Source organism: Pan troglodytes, chromosome 6 (assembly GCF_028858775.2).
Source record: "Pan troglodytes isolate AG18354 chromosome 6, NHGRI_mPanTro3-v2.0_pri, whole genome shotgun sequence".
In the NCBI taxonomy this organism is placed as follows: Eukaryota; Metazoa; Chordata; class Mammalia; order Primates; family Hominidae; genus Pan; species Pan troglodytes.
The window spans coordinates 38,657,241-38,680,358 of record NC_072404.2 but is presented as its reverse complement, the minus strand read 5'-3'; positions in this window follow the sequence as shown (position 1 = coordinate 38,680,358).

Here is a 23,118-nt window from a genome sequence, read left to right as displayed (position 1 = left end):
GCTCCTGTTCTTGGCCTCGGAATACCACCTCAGGAAAACAATCGGTTGAGATTGGAATGGCCAGGACTTAACTATTTCTGAAAACTGTAAGGCCAGTGGATTCAGCCTTGCCTTACACTTATCCTTGTCATGCAGAACACAGGCCATCTGTCCTCTGCCATATGCTCAGCATTTCTTACCCAGGTACAGCCGGTCCTCTTCTTCCAGGAATTGGCTACTGTCCCTCTGCAATCCCATTCATGATAAAAGCATTCTTATACAACACAAAAGATGCTGCATCAATGATTCTCAAACCTCCAAGACATCCAAATCAACTAGCATGCTTAAGATGCAGATTCCTGTGCTCGACTCACCAACTTCCAGAATTTTCCATGACTTAGGTCTGAGGTGAACCTGGGAATCTGCCTTGCTAACAAATGATGCTGACACTGTTGATTTGGGGACCCCACTTGGAGAACCTGGGCTCTAGATCTCTACCCTCTTACTGAAGCCTTCTTCCACTTCCTGCTTTAACTGGAATCCAGCTGTCCACCCCTGTAGCCCTTGCAAGTGAATTGTCCCTTTTCCCTCACTCTGTTTTTTTGTCCTCTGTTTCTAGCCTAGATTCCAAGGAACATCACTTTGGCCTGTCATCTCCCCTGATCTGTGATCCTTTTGTCCAGCTTTCCCCAAAGAAGCATCAATCAAAATCTTCCGCTTTGCTCCTATAGACAGAGTACAGGGGAAAAATCCCAGAGCCCCTACAAATCCATCTCCAAACTCAAATGAGAACTGAGCTCAAAAAGCCCACTAGCAAACCAGAAGTGTGCTAGCCACCCACTTAAACTTTCTTTTTCAGACATCTCTTTCAGATATACATTTTCCATTACTATCCAGGGAGACAAAATAAGCCCTTAAACCTCCCTTCACTCAGACATCGTATGATGAATATCAGACATCCTACTGATATGGTTTGGATGTTTGTCCGCTCCAAATCTCATGATGAAATGTAATCCCCAGTGTTGGAGATGAGGCCTGGTGGGAGGTGTCTGGATGATGGGGGCGGATCCCTCATGAATGGGTTAGTGCCATCCCCTTGGTGATGAGTCAGTTCACACCAGATCTGGTTGTTTAAGTGTGAGTGGCACCTCTCCCTCCCTCTTTTGCTCTGGCTGTTGCTGTCACCATGTGATATGCTGGCTCCTCATTGCCTTCCACCGTGACTGTAAACTTCTTGAGGCCTCACCAGAAAGATATTCCAGCACCACACTTCTTGTACTGTCTGCAGAACCTTGAGCCAGGCAAGTGTCTTTTCTTTATAAATTACCCAGGCTAAAATGGCATCATGATTTCTCCCACTAATCTTCAGACTGTTAATAGGATTCACTTTACTCCTGTGACTAGATTGTGTTACCAGTACAAGGAAAGGGAGACCACCTGGGTGTTCCTAACCAAATCATGAGAACCCTCTGGAACTCGATTTGTCCCTGGCTGTTAACCAAAGAGGAGGTCAGAGAGTCCAAGCCTGTGAAAGATTCCACACATCATTACTGGTTTTAGAGTTGAAGGGGCCACATGGTGAGGGATGCAGCAAACTCTCATCAAAGGTTCCTGACTAACAGCCAGCAAGGAAATGGAGCTTTCAGTCCTACAGCTGAAAAGATCTGCATTCTGCCACCCTCAATGATTCTGGATGCATATTCTTACCCAGAGCCTCCAGATGGAAGCCCACCTCTGCTGACATCTTTGGTTGGGGTTTGTGAGATGCAAGGTCGAGAACCCAGTTGAGCCTGCTCAGGCTTCTGACCTACACCACCGTGAGGTAATCAGTGGTGGTGGTTTTGAGCTTTTACATTTGTGGGAAAGTGTTAATGCAGCAACAAACTGATCCAGAGGTTTAATGAGCTTTCCCTCCTCCTCTCAGGCCAGTCCATCACCTGTGCTCTGGACCCCACCAACAGCCAGCAGTAGGGGGCAGTGGCTGGAGCACTGGCCCTGCATCCAGACTGCCTGGCTTTGAGTCCCAGCTTTGCTAGCTGTGGAGTTGCTCCACCTCTCTGTGCCTCCGTGTCCTTGACTAATCATGTCTACCAGACTTCTAGTGAGAATAAGGGGACTTGATATCCATAAAGCATTTAGAGCAGGGTGTGGCACATCTCAACTCTAAATGAATGTTACCTGCTCCTGCTGCTACTGCTGTCACCATCATCTAATCCTCAGGGAGCTTCCTCCTCCTTTATCCCATGTCACTCACGTCTTCAAACTCTTCCTTTCTATTGTGATCTTGCCCCAGTATTTAAAAATTGTTTTGGCTCATGCCTGTAATCTCAACACTGGGAGGTCGAGGTAGGTGGATCACTTGAGGTCAAGAGTTTGAGACCAGCCTGGCCAACATGGTGAAACCCCATGTCTACCAAAAATACAAAAATTAGCTGGGCATGGTGATACACACCTGTAGTCCCAGCTACTCGGGAGGCTGAGGCAGGAGAATCACTTGAACCTGGGAGGCGGAGGTTGCAGTGAGCAGAAATTATGCCACTGCACTCCAGCCTGGGCAACAGAGTGAGACCCTGCTCCCCAAACCCCACCAAAAAAAAAAATTGTTTTAAAACTGTAAAATACATGCCCGTAAAGAGTTCACAATTCTGAGCCATTGGAGAATAAAAAGTGAAAAGGGAGTCTACTTATGATGCTTTGATACAGTGCTCCAGATCCTGATCAAAATGCATTAGCAAACACACACATGTAAATGCACGGTTTTTGGTTAGCTTTACATAACTGATAGACACTAGTAATACTGTTCTGTGACTTCATTTCACTCACCATATGTTGGCAATCTTACTGCTCACTACAAGCTTCAAATGGCTACAAAATTCCTTGGTTTGAATGTGCCATGATTTGTTTAACCATTAATCTATTTATCAGAATGCAATTCTTTCCCATTTCTCATTCCTACAAAGAAGACTGAAAATAAAAATTTTTCAGTAAATATCTTTGGGTTTTTTTTTTTTTTTTTTTTTTTGAGACAGAGTCTCGCTGTGTCACTCAGGCTGGAGGGCAGTGGCACGATCTCGGCTCACTGCAAGCTTCACCTCCCGGGTTCACGCCATTCTCCTGCCTCAGCCTCCCAAGTAGCTGGGACTATAGGCGCCCGCCACCACACCTGGCTAATTTTTTGTATTTCTAGTAGAGACGGAGTTTCACTGTGTTAGCCAGGATGGTCTTGATCTCCTGACCTCGTGATCCGCCCACCTTGGCCTCCCAAAGTGCTGGGATTACAGGCGTGAGCCACCGCACCTGGCCTTGAGTAAATATCTTAATGTATGTATGCAAGTATTTCAATAGAATAGTTCCCTAATAATGGAATTACATATTTTAAGTTTGACAGATTCTACCAAATTACCCTCCAAAAGAGTCTACCAATTTATCCATTCTCTTACAGTATATAAAGTGGCCCATTTCCCTATCCAGCAGCATTTAAACAAGCTCAAGTCTCCCTTTAAAAGAAAAAAAAAAAAATCCGGAGGCCACGCACAGTGGCTCATGCCTGTAATCCCAGCACTTTTGTAGGCCAAGGCAGGAGGACCATTTGAGCCCAGAAGTTTGAGGTTACAGTGAGCTATGAGGGCACCGCTGCACTCCAGCCTGGGCAACAGAGTGAGACCCTGTCTCTGAAAAAAATAAAATCCTCCCTTGATCCCATGTCTCTATCTAGCACTTTTCTCTCCTTTACAGCCGTTTTGTCAACCTTGGACTCATTTATTTTAGGAACTGAAAAATTCTAAGTGGTAGGGTTCGATTCTGCGCATTGTAGGGTATTGTGTGGCATCCCTGGCTTGTAACCACTTGATGCTACTAGTACATCCTCCAGTGGTAGCAACTAAAATTGTATTTGAATATGCACCTGCAAAAAAAAATTGGTCCCTTATCTTACACTATACACAAAAATCTGCTCAAAATGGTTTAAGGACTTAAACTAAAATCTGAAACTGTAAAACTCGTAGGAGAAAACAGGGAAAAGACTACATTGGCCTTGGCAGTGGCTTCTTGGATATGACATTGAAGGCACAGGTAACAAAAGCACAAATAGACAAGTGGGATTGCATCAAGCTAAAAAGCTTCTGCACAGCAAAGGAAACATCAACAAAACAAAAAGGCAATACATGGAAAGGGAGAAAATGTTTGCAAACCATAAATCTAATCATGGGTTAATATCTACAAAATATAATAAACTCCTACAACTCAATAGCAAACAACCAGATGACCTGTTTATTATAACAATAGGCAAAGGGCCAGGAGTTAGAGGCTGCAGTGAGAGACATGATTGCACCACTGCACTCCAGCTGAGGCAACAGACCAAGACCCTGTCTCAAAAAATAAAATTTAAAAAATAGGCAAAGAGCCGGATGCGGTGCCTCACACCTGTAATCCCAGCACTTTGGGAGGCCGAGGTGGGTGCATCACCTGAGGTTAGGACTTTGAGATCAGCCTGATCATCATAGTGAAACCCTATCTCTACTAAGAATACAAAAATTAGCCGGGCATGGTGGTGTGCGCCTTGTAGTCCCAGATGCTTAGGAGACTGAGGCGGAAGAATTGCTTGAACCCAGGAGGCAGAGGTTGCAGTGAGCTGAGATTGTGCCACTGCACTCCAGCCCGGGTGACAGAGTGAGACTCTGTCTCAAAAAAAAGCAAAAAACTGAATAGACATTGATTCCAAAGAAGAATGACCAGCAGGTATATGCAGAGGTGCTCAACAGCAGTAATCATTAGGCAAATGCAAATCAAAATAATAAGGAAATATCACCTCACACCTGTTAGAATGACTGTTTGAAAAAAAAAAACCCAGGCCGGGCACGGTGGCTCACGCCTGTAATCCTGGCACTGTGGGAGGCTGAGGCAGGCAGATCACGAGGTCAGAAGATCCAGACCATCCTGGCTGACACCATGAAACCCCGTCTCTACTAAAAATACATAAAATTAGCCAGGCGTGGTGGCAGGCACCTGTAGTCCCAGCTACTCAGGAGGCTGAGGCAGGAGAATGGCATGAACCCAGGAGGCGGAGCTTGCAGTGAGCCGAGATGGCACCACTGCATTCCAGCCTGGGTGACAGCGAGACTAGGTCTCAAAAAAAAAGAAAAAAGAAGAAAACCCAAAAGATAACAAATGTTGGTTAGGACGTGAGGAAAGAGCTCTTAGACACTGTTGATGGGAAAGTAAAGTGGTGTGAGCACTGTAGAAAACAGTATAGAAGTTTCTCAACAAATTAAAACTAGAATTACCATATGATCCAGCAATCCCACTTCTGGGTATATATCAGAAGGAATTGAAATCAATCTTGAAGAGATTTGTACTCAGGTTCAGTGCAGCTTTATTCACAGTAGCACTGACATGCAAGCAAACTACACATCCATGATGAGTGAATGGAGAAAGAAAATGTGGTCTATCCATGTATAATGGAATATCCTTTACCTTAAAATAGAAGCAAATCTAGCCATTTATGACAACATGGATGAACCCAAAGGACATTATACAAAGTGAGATAAGCCAGACACGAAAGGCCAAATACTCCATGATACCACTTACAAGATGAATCTAAAATAGTCAACTATTTGAGGCCACAAGTTTTGACACCAGGCTGGGCAATATAGCAAGAGCCCATCTCTACAATAAATAAAAGAAAAATTGGCCAGCTGTGTTGGCACATTCCTGTAGTCCCTGTTACTGGCAAGAAAGCCCTAGGTGGGAATGGCTGAGGCCTTTGTTGTGATTGTCTCAGAGCCCAACTTCTCCCTCTGCCCAATCACATTCCCTTTGCCCTCTGAGATGTTATTCCCAAGAACACCAATGTGAATTTTCCCACAATCTCCGTCTCAGAGTCTTGTCCCCACACATGCAACCTGCCACAGGAGTCCAACAGCTTCCAAACATAACCAGACTTTTCATCTAGCCTCTAGGACAAAGGTCCAACTATGGGCAGAACTACAAAGCAGAAGTATCCACTGATTGGCCCCATTCTATTTTTGTGCTTCTTATCCACCTACTGTCAATTTTTCCAACCTTCTAGAGTCCTGACGTCTTCCTACTGTAAAGACAGCCCCAGTCCATTGAAGTAACTACTAAGTACTACTAACAGAGTCAGTTTTTTCCACACTACTTGTACTGCTATTGTACAAGTGTTAAAAAGGCAATCAGATTCAATGGCTTCACACCAACACATTAAGGAAAATCCACTCCCTTTCATCTTGCCATGTAATCTAAGGAAGTAGGAATTGGATGGTTTTAATAGAAAGCGGAATGCCTTTCCAGATCCTACAACAGAAGCAAGGATGTTGGGTCACCTATAATCAGGAAGCCTTCACAAGAACCTCACTATGGTTTTCCTACTCCAACCTTCTGTGATTCTGGCCAACTCATTCCTAATCTCAGCCTCTGTACATCGTGTTCTGTTTGGTGTGGAATGCTGGTGGAAACAGGGACAAGGCCAGATGAGTCCTCTAAGGTTAAGACTACATGATTCATTCCGCAAGTACCTGGGTGTATACTCTGCACCAGGCTTCACACTAACTACTCCATGGGGATGCCACAGGGGCTACAATAACCACGGCCCTAAGGAACAGATGGAGTCTGGTTGAGGACAGAATTGAGGCCGTGAGTCTCCAGAGTCATGTCCTGAAATAGGTTATCAAAGTGTAATAACAGGTGCTATAGGATCATAGCAGGGTCACCTAATCTAGCCTTGGGTTAGAGAGGGTTTCCTGGAGTCTCTAAACCAAGTACTGAGGTAGGTACTACTTAGGCAAAAAGTGAGGCCTTCTCAGGAGAGCAGCTTTGGAAAAGCTCTTATCTTCTGCCTGCCTTTGGGATGTCATCTGGCAACACGGTTATCACTTCTCACCATCTCCTCAAACTCTATTTTAAGGTGCTCGGTTAGGACAGTGAGTTATAGCGTAGCAGGGACATCTTCATCACAGCTTAATTTAGAGGTGACATGCAGGGGACCCATCCATGTGCACCACCATCCTTTTCAGTCTACCACCCAGGGAGTTCTTGGAGGCACCTCTGTCCTCTCCCACATATACAACGCCATGAATCCAACAATAGCATGTTCTTTCAGATAACCTTGGTATACCCCTCAACCACACTACACCTTTTTGGCACCTAGTCACCAACTTAAGCTCTAGTATTTATTGGAAGATGATTGTGTCAATTGACTTAAGTCCTAGGTTCTGAGTATAAAGAAGTTGTGTTTACGAAACAAACATTTCTTTGTTTCTAGAGTGTACAGTGGTTGAAAGGGAAGAACATATGATACTCCAAATCACTGCTGCCCACATCTGTCAGTGTTATTATCAGTGTTACGTGCCAGGTCTTTATTTGTAAAAATGAATAGGACATAGACCCCATCCCCAGGGCAGTTCCCATCTGTCTGCAGTTCATCCCTCGGCTTGATTTGACCCCATCATTTCCCCTTAGCTAAGCCTCCCTGGAGGTGAGGCAGAAGTACATATGGCAACATGCATGATGGGTATTGATTTGGTATCAGTGATAGAGTCACTTTGGGCGAGAAGGTAAAATGGCTTAAGAATCACACAGACATGCAATTCCATTTACTATTTTAAAACTTCTAGTTGAGGCCGGGCGCGGTGACTCACACCTGTAATCCCAGCACTTTGGGAGGCCAAGGCAGGCAGATCACGAGGTCAGGAGTTCGAGACCAGCCTGGCCAACATAGTAAAACCCTGTCTCTACTAAAAATACAAAAATTAGCTGGGTGTGGTGGTGCACCCCTGTAGTCCCAGCTACTCAGGAGGCTGAGGCAGGAGAATTGCTTGAACCCGGGAGGTGGAGGTTGCAGTGAGCTGAGATCACATCACTGCACTCCAGCTTGGGTGAAAGAGTGAGACTTCGTCTCAAAAACAAACAAACTTCTAGTTGAAAAGGTTTTATATATCCCATTATTTAACTTGTTCACTGGTGTACCAGAGCTTTGTTAGTTGAAATGAAGAAAGATCTTCCTAACATGACATTGGCATTAGTAAAGTCTTCCTTCAGGTGGAACTCAGCAATTTGTTTCCTAGGAAATAACGGAAATCAAAACATTTTCTGAAATATCTCATGTAATCGATGCAAGATAAGTTATACAGAGAATTACTATCAATGTATCTTTAGTTTCCATTTTATAATGAAGCTAAAGGCCTTATCTTGACATTTTGCCTGAATTTAGTTAGTCTTTATGATCACTGCAGGGCAGAAACGGCCTCTGAGTCAAGGGACTGCTGTTTAACAGCCCAGCACAAGGGCTTGGAGGGTGGCAGGGATACTCAACACCAAGACTGGGATTACAGTAGCTGGGATTACAGGCATGTGCCACCAGTCCAGCTAATTTTTTTGTAATTTTAGTAGAAACAGGGTTTCTCCATGTTCATCAGGCTGGTCTCAAACTCTCGACCTGAGGTGATCCGCCCGCTTTGGCCTCCCAAAGTGCTGGGATTACAGGCGTGAGCCACCACCCCTGGCCTGTAAAACATTTTTTTTTATGTAGATGTTCAACCAGTTAAAGCAATATATCCAATAGGTGTACTAAAGGAAACTTGTTCGGAGTGAGCAATCAGAACCAGAGCTTCAGGACGTAAAAATCTCAATTTTAATAGAATTTCATGTTCAGCAATAGAACTGCATTATATGAGTGGCTTTCATATTAGTTTTCAAAGTTTCACATGAAAGATCCACCCATACATGGTGGAACTTTTAACAGTAACCTAAGGTCTAAGAATTATTCTACATCTCTGTACTGTCTTGGGGAACATTTGCTTTCACCCTTTTCGTGTGTATCAACATCAGATCCAAGATTCTTTTTTTTTTTTTTGAGACAGAGTCTCGCTGTGTTACTCAGGCTGGAGTGCAGTGGTGTAACCGCAGCCCCGACCTCCCTGGGCTCAAGTGATCCTCCCACCTCAGCCTCCTGAGTAGCTGGGACCACAGGCATGCACCACCACACCCAGCTAACTTTTGTGTTTTTTTGTAGAGATAAGGTTTCACCATGTTGCCCAGGCTGGTCTTCAACTCGCGGGCTCAAGTCATCTGCCCAGCTCAGCCTCCCAATTACAGGCATGAGGCACAACATCCAGCCCAAAATCAGATCCAAGATTCTTTTTTTTTTTTTTTTTTTTTTTTTTTTTTTTTGAGACGGAGTCTCCTTCTGTCGCCCAGGCTGGAGTGCAGTGGCGCCATCTCAGCTCACTGCAACCTCCATCTCCCGGGTTCACACCATTCTCCTGCCTCAGCCTCTGGAGTAGCTGGGACTGCAGGCGCCCGCCACCACGCCCGGCTAATATATATCCCAGCACTTTGGGAGGCCGAGGCGGGTGGATCACGAGGTCAGGAGATCGAGACCATCCTGGCTAACCCGGTGAAACCCCGTCTCCGCTAAAAATACAAAAAATTCTCCGGGTGGGGTGGCGGGCGCCTGTAGTCCCAGGTACTCCGGAGGCTGAGGCAGGAGAATGGCGTGAGCCCGGGAGGCGGAGCTTGCAGCGAGTCAAGATCGCGCCACTGCACTCCAGCCTAGGCGACAGAGCGAGACTCCGCCTCAAAAAAAAAAAAAAAAAAAAAAAAAATTACCATCTCGCAGATAGAATGAACCTATCTGATACGAATGCCAGTTTTTCTATTTCAGAAAAGGGGATGCAAAAGTTTACCTCTACCCTGAGGGTTTTTAGCTGAGCCTGATAAATTGCCATAAATAAAAAAAAAAAAACAAGAGAAAAGCATACAAATTTATATGTTTTAAATGACACGGTGAGGTAGGAGGTGGGATTCCAAAGGCGAGGCTCAAAGAGGGGACCAGATTGAGGAAACTACTTTCCATAAGACACCCCCACTAATGTGCCATGTGAGTTTACCATTGCCATGGCAACACCCAGAAGTTGCCACCCCTTTCCTGGTAACGACCCTACCACCGGGGTTGTTTTCCTAGAAACGTCTGCATTACTTTTCCTAGAAACTTCCGCATAATTCACCCCTTAATTTGCATATAATTACAAGCAGATGTGAACATGACTACAGACCTGCCTTTGAGCTGCTACTCTGGGCACACAGCCTGCTGGATAGCCCCACTCCACAAGGAGCAGTGCTTCTGCGGCTGTGCGCCGCCGCTTCAATAAATGTTGCTGTCTAACACCGCCAGCTCACTTTTGAATTCTTTGCTGGGTGAAGCCAAGAAACTTCCTGGGTTAAGCCCCAATTTTGGGGCTCACCTGCCCTGAATCATTTAGAGCCCTCATAAGGAAATGAACACCCAGAGAAGTGGCGAAATCTAAATGCTTTTATATTAAGTTGAATAACGAGAGGCAGTTGTAGAAAAGTGACTAAATTATGTGTGGATGCCACAATATATATATACATACATATATACACATACATATATACACACATACATATATACATATATACACATATATACATACATATATACACATATATACATATATACACAAATATACATATATATACACACATATATATACACACACACACATATATATATATATATATTTTTTTTTTTTTCGAGATGGAGTCTTGCTCTGTCACCCAGGCTGGAGTGCAGTGGCGCGATCTTGGCTCACTGCAACCTCCGACTCCCAGGTTGAAGCAATTCTCCTGCCTCAGCTTCTCGAGCAGCTGGGGTTACAGGCACCTGCCAAAACAATAATTATTTTAACAAGGTCATTTCTACTGAATTCTCTCAGCTATGATGTCCCATTGAAGAATGTTTCTTTTCTCCTCGTACAAGGAGGGCATCTTTCATGTGGGAGTTCTTATTTCCTGTGTTCGGGAAGAAAAGAGATCAGGGTGCCCTTCTTGCATCTGCTGTTTTTCAAGTAGCTCAAAATAATCCTTATACTAAAGTGGCATATTTTGGTGTGGCATATTCTGCCTCTCTTCACAGTAAATAATTTTTTTTTTTTCGAGATTAAGTCTCGCTCTGTTACCCAGGCTGGAGTGCAATGGCACAATCACAACTCACTGCAGCCTTGACCTCCTGGGCTCCATGATCCTCCCACATCAGCCTCCCGAGTAGCTGGGACTGCAGGCACACAACACTATGCCTGGCTAATTTTTTGTGTCTTTTGTAGAGATGGTGCTTCACCATGTTGCCCAGGCTGGTCTCAAACTCAGGCAGTCCACCTGCCTTGGCCTCCCAAAGTGCTGAGATTACAGGTGTCAGCCACCTCACCCAGCCAATAACTTCCTTTGAAAAATAATTTTTTCCCCTTCCCAGCCCCTCCCCTGAAAAATACTTTTCAGTGGCAATCACATCTTTGAATTATGAATGTATTACAATAAATGAAGTAAACTGTTGGTTGAGGACAGTTGTATTTATAGATCAGAAGTGCTGGCCGGACGTGGTGGTTCACACCTGTAATCCTAGCACTTTGGGAGGCTGAGGTGGGTGGATTGCCTTTACTCAGGAGTTTGAGACCAGCCTGGGCAACATGGTAAGAACCCCCTCCATCTCTACTAAAAATACAAAAATTAGCCGGGCATGGTGGCATGTGCCTGTGGTCCCAGCTTGGAAGGCTGAGGCAGGAGAATCTCTTGAACTTGGGAGGCGTAGGCTGCAGTGAGCTGAGATCACTGGCACTGCACTCCAGCCTGGGCGATGGAGTGAGACTCTGTCAAAAAAAAAAAAAAAAAAAAAAAGTGCTGGGAAAGATTCTTGATATTCTCTTCATTTACTTGAGAAATAACCTCACAGTTTCAGATTTTTTATTTCTCTAGTTTTCACTGAATTTATATATCATTTTTTCATATTATTGTCACTACTTTTCTGTCACTTAAAAATGTGTGTATTCATGTATACACACACATATTTTGCTAGAATAAAGTTTCTATTATAATAATTGTATCTGAACTTCTTTTTTTTTTGAGACAGAGTCTCGCTCTGTTGCCCAGGCTGGAGTGCAGTGGCGGGATCTCGGCTCATTGCAAGCTCCACCTCCCAGTTTCACACCATTCTCCTGCCTCAGCCTCCCAAGTAGCTGGGACTACAGGCGCCCGCCACCACACCTGGCTAATTTTTTTTTGTATTTTTAGTAGAGACGGGGTTTCACCGTGTTAGCCAGGATGGTCTCGATCTCCTGACCTCGTGATCTGCCCGCCTCAGCCTCCCAAAGTGTTGGGATTACAGGTGTGAGCCACCACACCCAGCCTGTATCTGAACTTCTAATAATTAGGAGAGAAAATATGAAATTTGTGGATATTTGTAACATGCAGATCCTTATCAGGGATTTCACATGTGACTGAAAAATTAGCAATAAATGGCAAGTGGAGGAAGCAAGTATATTAAAAACATAGCTGACCCTTTTTAAATTGCTATATTTATTTATTTCATCTAAGGACCATGATCTTCCAATGGCTGCAGGAAAGAAAAATAATTAGCAAAATAACAAATAGCCTTGTTTATAGTCTGGGCAAGATACTTTAAGTTTTAAAAATCTATTTATGCCTTGACTTTCAAATTATGTTTTAAGGTAAGAATAAGGTTCAGAATTTGATTATTCATCATAATATTGTATTATCACCATTTTATAGTTGAGGAAACAGGCACATAGATATTAAGGAGCTTTTCCAAATTCTAACTATGAACACCAGGATTTCAACCAGATCTCTACAATTCTATGCTCAAGGCCAGAAAAATAATCACATCACAGCTGTAATTAAAATAGCCTGTGTTAGGAAGACATAGGAACTCAGTAAATAGTTGTTGCCTGAATGGTCAGATTTATAGATTATTGTTTGCAGATTACTGCCAACTACTAATAAGTTCAAACAAATGTGAAGTATCTTTGAATTTCATTAATATATTAGTTATCTATTATTTTTTAAGTTTTAATTTTTTTTTTTGAGACATAATCTTGCTCTGTTGCCCAGGCTGGAGTGCAGTGGGGTGATCTTGGCTCACTGCAACCTCTGCCTTCCAGGCTCAAGCCATCCTCCCACCTCAGCCTCCCAAGTAGCGGGGACCACAGGAGCACACTACCAAGCTGGTCTAGTTTTTGTATTTTAGTAGAGATGAGGTTTCACCATGTTGGCCAGGCTGGTCTCAAACTCCTGGCCTCAAATGATCTGCCCACCTTGGTCTCCCAAAGTGCTGGGATTACAGATGTGAGCCAGTTATCTATCATTATGTGGCAGATTATCCCAAAATTTAGCAGGCGGCATGAGCCTATAGTCCCAGCTACTCAGGAAACTGAGGTGGGCTCAACTCCGTTTGAGCCCAGGAGTTCAAGGCTGCAGTGAGCTATGATCATGTCACTGCACCCCAGCCTGGGTGACAAAGTGAGACCCTATCTCAAAACAAACAAAAACAGACATTTATTATCTAACATTGTCTAAGGGTTAGGAATTGAGGAGTGGATCACCTGGGTGCTTCTGGTGCAGGGTCTGTCACAAGGTGGTAGTCATCCCAAGGCTTGACTGCAGCCGGAGAATCAGCTTCCAAACTCGCTCAAGTTGTTGGTTGGCCTCGGTTCACCCTTGGCTGTTGACCAGAGATCTCGTCACTTGCACCTCTCCAAAGACTGTGTGAGTGTCCTCATGACATGGGGGCTAGCTTTCCCATGTACAAGTGATGAAAGAGAGGGAATGGGGATGGGTGGGTATAAAACACCCCAGAGAGAAAGACAGAGTGAGAATGAGAGCGAGAGCTAGAGAGGTGGGGGTAGAGAGAGAGAGAGAGAGAGAATGCTCCCAGGATGGAAGCTACAGTCTTTATAACCTAACATCAAAAGTGATACACCATCACGTCTGCCCTGTTCTATTGGTCACACATACCAAACTGGACAATGTGGAGAGGACTACACAAGGCTGAAAATACACTGGGGGGCATTCTTTTTTTTGAGACGGAGTCTCCTGTCGCCCAGGCTAGAGTGCAATGCAACTCTCAGTTCACTGCAACCCCACCTCCTGGGTTCAAGTGATTCTTCTGTCTCAGCCTCCCAAGTAGCTGGGATTGCAGGCTCCCACCACCATGCCCAGCTAATTTTTGTATTTTTAGTATTTTTAGTAGAGGCGGGATTTCACCATGTTGGCCAGGCTGGTCTTGAACTCCTGACCTCAAGTGATCCACCTGCCTCGGCCTCCCAAAGTGCTGGGATTACAGGCATGAGCCACCATGCCCGGCCTACCAAGGGCCATTTTTAAAGCTAACTACCACAACTAGCTTTAGAAATTTGAAAGGAGGTGTTCTAGAAGCAGCATAGACCCCAAAGCTGGCTTCTCAGTGATCATCCCACTTTCTAAATTGGGAACATGTGATCAGAAGAGAATAAACAATCAATATTTCACCATTATTACACAGCTAATTAAGAGTTGAACTAAGATCCACTTCTCCTAGGTCTTGTTCCAAAGGTCTTTCCTGTATACCGATTAATGACCCATGGGTTGTCAGATTATGGGCTTTATGAGAAGTATGGCATTCAGCTTGGAATGTAAAAACATTTACACAACCCAACTCAGGTATCAGCTGGGGTCATTCTATACTTTGAGATTTAAATAAAATTTAGCTCTTTCCCCCATTCTATACACATTGGGAGGCCCATCATCCCTTGTAAATATCTGTTTGGATACCTGGGACATGTTTCCTTTTAGATCCCTGATTTCAAGTTCCCGTTTCTGGCTGAGTCCTAGGTCTCCCTTACATGCTTCAATAAGGGTTTTCCCTTCTCATGCTCTGCACTGATAGACTTTGTCCCTTCTCTTTACCCTCTTGAACACAGAATCAAAGTTGTGCACCTAGCAGCTGAATCGTGGCCAGGAAGGCCAGTATTGGAGTGTATTTATATCACAGAATAGTACAGCAAACAATTTATTTTATTTTATTTTATTTTTTGAGACAAGAGTCTCACTATGTTACCCAGGCGGGAGTGCAGTGGCAAGATCCTGACTCACCGCAACCTCTGTCTCCCGGGTTCAAGCGATTCTCGTGTCTGAGCCTCTGAGTAGCTGAGATTTAGGGCACCTACCACCACGCCCAGCTAATTTTTGTATTTTAAGTAGAGACAGAGTTTCACCATGTTGGCTAGGCTAGTTTCAAACTCCTGACCTCAAGTGATCCGCCCACTTCAGCCTCCCAAAGTGCTGGGATTACAGGCTAGAACCTCCACGCCTGGCCAGCAAACAATTTAAAAATGAATCTTAGAGCCGAGATCGCGCCACTGCACTCCAGCCTGGGCGACAGAGCGAGACTCCGTCTCAAAAAAAAAAAAAAAAAAAAAAAAAAAAAGAAATCCTCTTCTAAAAAGTGCTTCCATCGTCTCCACCAGAAAGACATTTTCTCTTAGAATTCAGCCACACTGCTCTCTACCCTTTCTCTACCTGCTCAGCTAACTTTTTTTAATTAGAACCTCAGAAATTCCTGTTCATTTCTCATGCAGAGCATGTCTCATCCAGCCTGTAGGCCCTCATCTTAAGAATAAATATGCCCGTTAAAACATTTTCCTGAAATAGAGGGTTTTCCCCTTGAAAAGACAAAATATGTGGCCAAGTATCAAAAATAGTACATTTGATCTCTGCCATTGTCACAGTAACAATTTTGCTAGATAACGTACTAAGGACATTCATGATTTTTAGAATTAGAGTATTTTCCCTTAAAGCTAGGAAGAATTAAGCCTTAAACAATGTAATACTTTGCCAAGTTACCTCATTTTAACTTCATAAAAGACCCAGGAAGTAGGTACTATTATTATTTTCATTCTATAGACCTGGAAACTGAGGTTTGGGTAAGTCAGGTAACTTGCCTCAGGTCACGGGTCTAGTAATTGGCAAAGCCAGGCTTCTGTCCAGTGCTGTTTTGTTTTGTTTTAAACTTTTTTTTTTTTTTGCTAAGATATTACAGGGGCAGGAAAACTCCACCTTCACCCTCTTAGGGTCCTGGCTAGGCCTGAGAATTAAACTGACATAAGAGAGATTAACAGGAGAAGAGCATTCAAAGTGATTTTACAAGGTTTATATGACGCAGGAACCCTTATAAAGAAATGAAGACCCCAAGAAGCAGTTAGAGTAAGTTACTTCCATTCTGGATTAGACAAAGAATAGTAAACTGTGAAAATGTGACGAAATTACGTGGGGGAGCATAAAAGATAAGTTATTCTTGGTCAGGCATGATAGCTTATGCCTGTAATTCCAGCATTTTGGGAGGCTGAGGCCAGTGGATTGCTTGAGCTCAGGAGTTTGAGATCAGCCTGGGCAATGTGGCGAAACCCCATCTCCATAAAAAATACAGAAAATTAGCCAGGTGTGGTGGTGTGCCTGTAGTCTCAGCTACTCGGGAGGCTGAGGTAGGAGGATGGCTTGAGCCTGAGAAGTCAAGGAGGCAGTGAGCCAAGATGATGCCACTGCACCCCAGCCTGGGCAACAGAGTGAGACCCTGCCTCAAAAAAAAAAAAAAGTAAGAGTTATTCTAACAAAGTCTGTACAGTATTCTCCCAGTTTCAACATTGTATTCTCTCAGTTTCAGCATCTCATTGTTGAAGATAAGGATATTGCCTTTCCTTCTAGAACACGGAGAGTATCTTTCACAAGGGAATTTCATCTTCTGCTTTTAAGAACTAGCACAGGCTGGGCGCGGTGGCTCACTCCTGTAATCCCAGCACATAGGGAGGCTGAGGCAGGTGGATCACAAGGTCAGGAGTTTGAGACCAGCCTGGCCAATATGGTGAAACCCTGTCTCTACTAAAAATACAAACATTAGCCAGACGTGGTGGCGGGCACTTGTCGTCCCAGCTACTTGGGAGGCTGAGGCAGGAGAAGCACTTGAACCTGGGAAGTGGAGGTTGCAGTGAGCCGAGATTGTGCTATTGCACTCCAGCTTGGGCGACAGAGAAAGGCACCGTCTCAAAAAAAATAAATAAATAAACAAATAAAAGAAACAGCACAAAGTTCAAAGTGATCTTTTGCACCTGCTGTTTTTCAACTGTCTTTAACTTAAATAGTCAACTATTTAACCCCTTCAATATACATAAAATTTATCATTTTAATCATTTTAAGTGTACAATTCAGTGACATTCGGTATGTTTACTACAATGTTGTATAGCCATCACCACTATCCTTTTCCAGAACTTTTTCATCATCCCAAACAGAAACTCGGTACCCGTTGAACCCCCGGTAGCCTCTATTCTTCTTTCTGTCTCTCTAAATTTGACTATTCTAGGTACCACATACATATAAATGTAATCATAATATTTGTCCCTGTGTGCCTGGCTTATTTCACTTAGCGTAGTGTTTCACGGTTCATCAGTGTTTTAACATGTATCAGAATTTCATTTGTTAATTTTTGTTTGTTTGTTTTTGAGCCAGGTGGAGTGGCACCTGCACTTGTAGTCCCAGCTACTTGGGAGATTGAGGCAGGAGGATCATTTAAGACTAGGAGTTCAAGGCTGTGGTGTGTTATCATTGTGCCTGAGAATAGCCACTGTACTCCAGCCTGGGCAGCATAGCAAAACCCCATCTCTAAAAAAACAAGATTATATATCTATATATATAGATAGATATAGATATATATACACACACACATATATAGTAGAGGCAAAACTTTACCTCTACTCTCTTAGGGTCTCTGGCTGAGACTGAGAATTAAATTGACATAAGATAGATTAACAGGAGAAAAGCCTATATATTTTTACAGGCACATGGGAGCCTCCACAGGAAAATGAAGACCCAAAGAAGTGGCAAAATCTAAGTGGTCATATATTAGGCTGAACAAAGACAATTGTGGAAAAGTAACTAAAACAGATAGGGAGACTGAAGGAAGATAAGAGGTACTTTAACAAGGTCTGTTTTTATAGAATATACTTAGCCTGGACTCCCCGTCTCTGCTGATAAGAATGTTTTCTGCAGGCCAGGTGCGGTGGGTCATGCCTGTAATCCCAGCACTTTGGAAGGCCAAGACGGGCGGATCACCTGAGGTCAGGAGTTTGAGACCAGCCTGACCAACATGGAGAAACTCCATCTCTACTAAAAACACAAAATTAGCCGGGCGTGGTGGTGCATGCCTGTAATCCCAGCTACTCGGGAGAATGAGGCAGGAGGATCGCTTGAACCCGGGAGGCAGAGGTTGCGGTGAGCCAAGATTGCACCATTGCACTCCAGCCTGGGCAACAAGAGTGAAACTGTGTCACACACACACACAAAAAAAATTTTTCTGCATCTGTTAAACAACATCTCCTCATTCTCCTCTCCCACCATTCCCTGGCAAGCACTATTCTACTTTTTTGTGGCTGTGAATTTGATTACTCTGCGTACCTTATAAGTGCCTTATACCATGTGTACCTTATACAATGTTTGTCTTTTTGTGTTCCACTTATTTGACTCAGAATAATGTATTCACGGTTCAGGTTATAGCATATCATAATTTTCTCCTTTTAAAAGGCTGACTAATATTCCATTCCATTGGAGTAATGTTCCAATTTATATACATTTTGCTTATCCATTCATCCACTGACAGACATTTGCTTCTACCTTTTGGCTATTGTGAATAATGCTTCTATGAACATTGGTATACAAATGTCTACTCAAATTGCTGCTTTCAATTCTTTTGGGTATCTACCTGTGAAAATTGATCATATGAATTGGGTCATTCTTGTCATATTCAACTAAAACAGAGTTGAGAGGCCGGGGAAAAAAAGCCCTTAGGGCACAAAACATTGCTCTAAGAATGTAATTCTCTGTAAGCTGGCTGCTGAAACTGCCTGAAACCAGTTTTATCTAATAGCTACTAAAACAGCCTGCTGCAATTCTGCGACTAATTTTACCCACCGCTGTCTCTCACTACTCAGAACTTGCCAGCTCCTCAAAACTTTACTAGTGCCAATGCACTTTCTTTCAAAAGAATACGTAATATTTCTCCTTTTTATAAAACCTCCAGCCTTCTCTTTCTTCTTTGGACATAGCAAAAACCACTTGGTCTGTACATATGCCCTGAATTGCAATCCTTGCTTCCTACATAAAATGTTTTAAATTTAGAGATTTGTCTCTATTTTTTTAGGTCAACATACCTAGAAATGGAATTATTGGATAATATGGTAATTCTATGTTTAACATGTGAAAAAGAATATGATATTAAAAACTGTTTTTAATAAATGCTTACTATGTGCTAGGCACTTTGTTACACTGTCTTGAATCCTCATTGCTTCTTTTTTTTTGAGATGGAGTCTCCTTCTGTTGCCCAGGCTGGAGTGCAGTAGCACGATCTCGGCTCACTACAACCTCCACCTCCCAGATTCAAGTGATTTTCCTGCCTCAGCCTCCCAAGTAGGTGGGCTTACAGGCACCTGCCACCACGCCCACCTAATTTTTTTTGTATTTTTAGTAGAGATGGCATTTCACCATGTTGGCCAGGCTGGTCTCGAACTCCTGACCTCAAGTGATCTGCCCACCTCTGCCTCCCAAAGTGCTGGGGTTACAGGCATGAGCTACCCGCACCCGGTCCTCATTCATTCAGCATAATATGACCAGGTTCAGATAGGTTAAATAACTTGCCAGAATCATATAGCTACTGAATGGCAGATTGAGGATAAAACTCAGTTTGGTGCTTATACACTTCCATTTCCTTTGTGGGTCTCATGGTTTGATTGTCTTTGTGGGAAACATGGTTGGTGGTCTCATCTATTTCTTCCTTGCTGAGAGAACGAAGATGTTGTCCAGACTGAAGGAAAAAAAAAAAAAGGAATGTGCTCAGAGAAAGGGGAACTCTTTCCTCTCTCTCTCCCAACTAATGACTGGAGACCATAACAACAATCTCATTATCCTGGCCAAGAAGACATCAGGGGTACTCTGTTCGGGATTCTGAGAAATATTTTTCCTACCTGATTAGAAGAGAGAAGGGAGAAGAAAAATCACCCCCTTTTCCTTTCTGCTCATACTACTTAAACTATATTGCTGAGATAATATGGCAGTTCCTAAGATTTGAAGTGATGCTGGGAAGCAATTTGGTAGGAGGACAGAAGTCAGTAAAGCAGAGTGGTTAAGATCATAGACTCTGGGTGGGGCATAGAGGCTCACATCTGTAATTCCAGCATTATGGGAGGCTGAGGCCAGAGGGTTGCTTGAGGCCAGGGGATCGAGACCAGCATGGGCAATGTAGCAAGATCCTATCTCTACAAAAAATTTTTAAAAATTACCTGGGTGTGGTGGCACATGCCTGTAGTCCCAGCCAATTGGGGGGCGGAGGTGGGAGGATCACTTGAGCCCGGGAGTTCGAGGCCGCAGTGAGCTGGGATCACACCACTGCACTCCAGCCTGGGCGACAGAGTGAGACCCTGTCTCAAAAAAAGAAAATGCAGACTGGGCAACATGGCGAGACCCCTCTCCACAAAAAATACAAAAATTAGCTAGGCGTGGTGGTCATTCTACTGCCTCAGCCTCCCGAGTAGCTGGGATTACAAGTGCCGACCACCACGGCCAGCTAATTTTTGTATTTTTAGTAGAGATGGGGTTTCACCATGTTGGCCAGGCTGGTCTCAAACTCTTGACATCAGGTGATCCCCCCGCCTCGGCCTCCCAAAGTGCTGGGATTACAGGCGTGAACCACCTGTGCCCGGCTGCATGTTTATTTTTCTAGGAATCATTACTATCTTCTTTCTGTTCTAGAATCATAACAATGTTTAAAGTACAGTTTTAGGATGATACCTTTTGTGGCCATCAGTTGAAAGGAAAGATGACTTATTAATAATTAAAAGGAAAGATGCCTTGTTAATGGAAAAGGGTTGCATGAAATAATGTTTTGGATACGGATCACAAGAGAGATGCTGTACATTCCAAAAGAGTTTGTGTAACTGCTAGAAAATACTGATGTATGACTCCCTAAAATGGACACGGGAACTTGCTGTGATCACTCAGAGCCTTCTAAGCTCAGAGACAAGATCTCTAAGGGAATTAAGATGGTGTTTTAGGCGGAACATCAAATTAACGATGCCAAGAACCTACAGTTATTCTAAGATGGCAGCTGCAAAAGGAAAGCTGAACGGGAGTCACCCTCCCCTGACTGCACCAGTCCCTTCTTCCTCATTGTTCCAGTCCCCTGTGAGACTTTGTTTAAGGGGATGGGAACCTTGAGATAAGGGATGGCAAACAACTATAACTATTTGAGTATAAATGTTCAACCTGTTCTTTTCCCAGTTAAGATAACACACCAAAGCGATTGGCCTTTTTTGAAACCTAGGAACATCAATCCATCCTAACAGCTCTCAGGGTTTTAAGTGTTAAAGAAGGATGCTTTAAATATTAACTAACTAGCCGACTGCTATTTGTCTGACTTGTCTGACCCAATATCCATTCCCAGTGTTTTTCTCTTTTGTAATCTTTATAGGTGGCCAAATTACAATTCTAGACAATGAGATGTTTGTGGAAGTCTGCTGAGTTTGGGAGATGTAGTATCCTGAGAAAGCTTTCACTTTCCTGAAGAAAAAAAAGACCATGGATGGTGGAAGCCACCCCCTTTCCCCTCTTCCTGCCTTGAACAAAGGTGCGAAGGCTAAAACTGCTGCAGCCATATTGCAACCATGAAGTCAATGTCAAGAGAATCACAGAAATGATGGCCCTGCTGTTCTTGAGCTATTGAACCAACAAAGGTAACTGCCTACCTGTAGGTCTTGTTTAAGCTATTATAATGGAATCTTTTCGAAAAAAATGTGGGCCCAAATGCATTCCTAACTGTACAGCCATTAAAAGGACACCTTTTAGTCCTCTCTTTCATCCTCACAATTCATTACTCCTCTTATAGTCACTGATAACACCATCTAATCACCCTAACTAAAAAACTCAGTTATCCTTGATTTCTTATTTCCCCTCATCCTCTAGGTAATCAAGTCTTATTTATCATAGCTGGCTAGTTTTCAAATGTATCTCTGCTTCTCCATTCTCACTGACACTGTTAGTTTGGACTTTCTCTCCAACTCATGTCTGGACTGCATTAACAGCGTCCTAACTAGTATCCCTGCTTCCAGTCTGCTATCTATCATGCTTTAGAATTTTTTCTCTAAAATCTTATCAAGATATTCTCCTGCTTAAAAATCTTAAGTGGCTTTTTGTTGCCCACAGGATGAATCACGAACTCCTTGCCGCAGGTATCATTTGTTGTTGTCTGCATGTTTACACCGCATCTCTCATACCCAATCTGGCACAAAGTAGGTGCTCAAGTGTGTGTTAAATGACTTTAATCTTTTGTATAGCTTGTTTGATATCATACCACTTAACTATTTAATTAGACTAAGTACAGTGGTAGCATGCTGGAAACTCAATAAAGATTTGTTGAATGTAGTTTCCAGATTCTACAGTAAAACAATCCTTTATCAGTAGTTCCTGATAACACGCATCTTGGTGTGCATTCAGTTGATCTAGCCTAGTTTAGAGGAAGAGGCTCCCTTCAGTAATGTACTGTATGGCCTTTCAGATTATAATTAGTCATCTATATGCTCTAGATTGGGCTTGTGCCAAGACTGTAAGTTAGGAAGGTAGGTGGAGTCTGTGTGGGCATTTCTGACAATTTTTTGATCCACGAATAGCTCCTAGCAAATTTACAGCCTGCCTGCCAGCAAGCTGTGCCAAGTTAACTAAAACAGTACGGGCCACAGCCATTAGCTGCTGCTACAAACGCTTCGCTTTGCGAAGCAACGCTGAAGGCGCTCTTTTGGAACTCGGGGGGTTGGGGGCGTGCAGCCGCCGCATTGCAGCACACAACGGAAGGCTTCAGACGCTGGAGCTGACGTCCGCACCCAGATGTCTCTCTCCCTTTTCCCCTAACCTCCCCCAACTGCGGGCCCTTTTGAGTGCTGCTCTGACTTCTTCCTTGGCCTTGGGAAAAGCCGAAGCGGCTCTGGAGAGAGGAGGGCATGGTTTGGAGAAGAGGTGCTGCGGCAACAAAGCGACCCGCCCAACGCCTCCTCAACTTTCTCCTGCCCCCGGTCTGGTATTGTTTAGTCCTACTCATTCCCACTTTCCGAGCCAGCCTGCAAAAATCTGTATTTCAGGGGAAATTCCAAGGGATAAAACACCTCCTTCAGCATAACAATTGGTGTTTTGTTCTCTAGATTTCCTAGCAATGAACTTGTCGGGCCTCTCCATCCGCCCGTCTAGGCC